The sequence below is a fragment of the Belonocnema kinseyi genome, chromosome 1 (genome assembly GCF_010883055.1).
Source record: "Belonocnema kinseyi isolate 2016_QV_RU_SX_M_011 chromosome 1, B_treatae_v1, whole genome shotgun sequence".
Lineage (NCBI taxonomy): Eukaryota > Metazoa > Arthropoda > Insecta > Hymenoptera > Cynipidae > Belonocnema > Belonocnema kinseyi.
In genome coordinates, this window is record NC_046657.1 from 86939585 (window position 1) to 86943171 (window position 3587).

Genomic DNA, 3587 nt, shown 5'->3' on the forward strand with positions numbered 1-3587 from the left:
TAATAAGAAAACATTATGCAACATTTTCCTAAATGCTGAGAGAATTTAAGAAGTTATCGTTCGTATACATTCGTAGCTCATTCGCTAGGGACGGAAGGATAAATGGTTAGATAGACGCATAAAGAAACATAAAGAAGTTATTGGTAGAGCAGGACCCACTATCAGAAGTTAAAATATATAAAATAAAGCTAAAATAACAATACATAATTCGATATTTGTGCCAACTATACTATACGGTAGCGAAACCTGCACCTTTTAAGAAAAAGATGGAAGTAAAATTAACGCGATCGACATCAGACTGCTGCGAATAGTATGCGGGAAAACTTTAGTAGACAAAGTGAATAACGAAATAATTCTGAAAGAATGTGGTGCAGAAGTAACACTAGTTTACACATGGGAAAGAAATCGGTTAGGATGATTCGGGCATGTTGAAAGAATGTCAGATAAACGACTAACGAAACAATTGTATCAAGGTAAATTAAATTGCACCGTGCCCAGAGGCCGACCGCGCGAAGAATGGTTAAAATAAGTGAATGAGACTCTAGTTATAAAAGACATAAAAAGTCACAGAAATACGAAAGCGGCAAATATTTAACGAAGATAGTATCACTAGAGTGAATGTCACCTTAAAAAGAAAACCTTAGTTAGTAGTCGAACCTAGTGACGCACTTCATATGACAACTTTGTGAGGCTTTTCGCTTGGGGTGATCGCTAGTGAAATTGTTCAGCAACCTGGAACCGAGCAGGTTTGCGGAACGATCGTGTTATTTTAATAAATAACACGAGAATTCTAGAACCATCTAACAATTCAATAACCCCTTCCTCATATTACTCTCTTCCCCATCAAGTGAGTTGCGCCGATCCCGAAAGAGAAATGGCCTAATGGCCTAATCAACATATGTAAACAGACTGCTTTCGACTGTTGAAATAGCTGCTATTAAAATGGAAGTGGAACAGCAGCTTCCTATTGATGAACTCGCCCTTGCAGAAGTGGACAACGAAGACTTGATTGATGCTGAAGGCATAGGTGCTAGGGATAATGAACATCATGTACCGGATCCATTAGAACTGCATCCGGATATTACTAACGATGATGTGGATAGGGAAATCCCAGAAAAACTACAGCACCTTGAAAGCAATTTTGGTCAAGCTTTACTAGAGTTCAGGTATGTAGAACCAACACTAAGGCACTCTCTGCCGAAAATGAACATCGCAAATGATCTGCGTGCACTAATAGCACATCTCGACAGCAAGGTTTTAACTACGTATTTGAACGTAGCACAAACTGCGATAGAGGTGAAAACTCTTGTATACTCTGCAGCTGTGGCAACTGTTAGAACGTTGGGCCGGAAAACTAGGCCTGCAAATACAGTTTTTGTCCCAGTAATTGATCAAGATCCACCATGGATGATCAAGTTGGATATGGATGTCAGCAAAGTAAGGTGCAAATTGGGTCGATTAACTCAATATAAGAAAGGAAATAGAACCAGAAAGCTGATAAACTATTTTACTAAAATCATCCACCCTCGCCACATCGAGACATTAACATCAGTAATATTGGATGAAGTTTTAGACTCTCAATGATAGAGACTTGATGTTTTTACTGCCAAGCTGCGTCAGTACAAGAAAAGTAGTGCACGAAGGCAACAAAATCAAAACTCTCAGACAAATGAAAGAAGGTTCTATCGTGAACTGAGAGTAAAGCCAAATAACCAGCTAGGCACCGAAGTCCCTTATTTGGAAGATATGACTAACTACTGGTCGGATGTTCGGGGAAAAATGAACAGATACGATTTGGACACTGCGTGGTTCAAACTGGAGGAAGCAAAGGCAAGCAATAGCCCTGCAATGCAACTGATAAACATCACAGCTTGAGATGTTTCAGCGGTCTTGAAAAGGGGAAGTGATTGGAAAGTTCCAAGTCCGGACATGGTGCACAACTTCTGGTACAAGTACCTGACGAGTGTGCATCTTGCGTTGGCAAGATGTTTTCACAAGATTATTAAACACCCAGATCTGATGCCAGGCTTTATGCTCCAGGGGACTACGTTTGTGTTAAAAAAAACCAGATGCTCAAAATCCATCTGACTTTCGACCGATTGCTCTTTGAATATCAGGGCAGAAACTATGGAGGAATTAGAAATGCAATGGAGGAAGAAAGCCATCCATAGCGAGCACCCCAACATGTTAGATTAAAATGAAGTGGATAGTGAGGCATCTAATATTTGGTTAAGAAAGGGTGTTCTGTATCCAGAGACGGAAGGATTCGTCATTGTGATACAGGACAAGGTTGTTAGCACCAGGAATTATCGCAAACACGTGTTACATCAAGACGTGGTTGACCGGTGCCGATTATGTGGAGATACCAACGAATCCATCGAGCCAATTATTAATAGATGTCGCGTAATGGCTCAGAGAGAATATACGCACATAAATAATGATGTAGCGGGCATTATACATCAACAACTTTTCCTAAACCTAGACCTCTTAAAAGAATGAATGCCCTTCCTGACATCGTGATGCGGGAAAAAGAGGTGGTAGAGTCTACATCATCGACATCGATTGTCCGTTTAACCGAAATTTGCAGTCAACCTATACAACCATGATCCACAAGTATAGCGTGTTAAGGCATGATGTAAAGACCATATGGTGGAATGTGAATCATGCATCTATTCATACCATTGTGATTTCGACTACAAGCAATGTGCACGCAAAATGCACTAAACATCTTAAACTTTTAGGAGTCAGTAGGGTATGTATTAGCAGCAGATCAGAAGGCGGTTTTATTAAATACCTGTCGCATTGTAAGAAACTTTCTGGACAATCAGGAATCGAGCGACTAAAAACCCATGCAGTGGCAGATGGTAGCTCTAAGAGAGCATCCAGAGGTGACTGTTGTCAACTCCAATGCTTTTGGCTGCTCGTAATTGTATACCTACAACACCATCGCAGGAGGTTTCAAGCATCGTAATAAATTATTTGAATTAACTTATAACATTCTAATATCATCAGTCACTTAACTCACTCCGTGGCTATGATGTATAATCGGGTTCACCGGAGTAAAAGTTTAATCAAACATAACATAATAATAATTAAAAGAATTCCACAAAAAGCAGCCTGATATAAGGGAATATAACTCATGTTCTACAAGAGCTACAATAAATTATATTTTATACTTTTGAACATAATTTAATCTTCTTTAATCATTTTCCACATAAATTTCATATAGGATATAGAGGGGTGAGATATTGTGTACAAATAAAAATATTTAATGTTTTTCACTGAAAAATCAATTTAAGAGGTCATAACTTCTCAAATATTCACACAAGAACATTCTTTTTTTTTTAATTTTTCAGAAAGTTTTGGACTTTCATTTTACTTAATAAAATTTTTAGGTAAAATGGACCTGAATTGTAGAACTATAAAAAAAAAAACTGATATATTTTTCAGATTTTACCAAATCGAAAAGGCATCGGGAAGTTAGTGATTATTACAGTCTGTCAAGTTAAAGCGTGGGTGGCTTTACTCGCAGTCGGTAAGGTGTATCGACATGATTTTGGTGTCAAAATATTAAGAAGAGCTCCCTC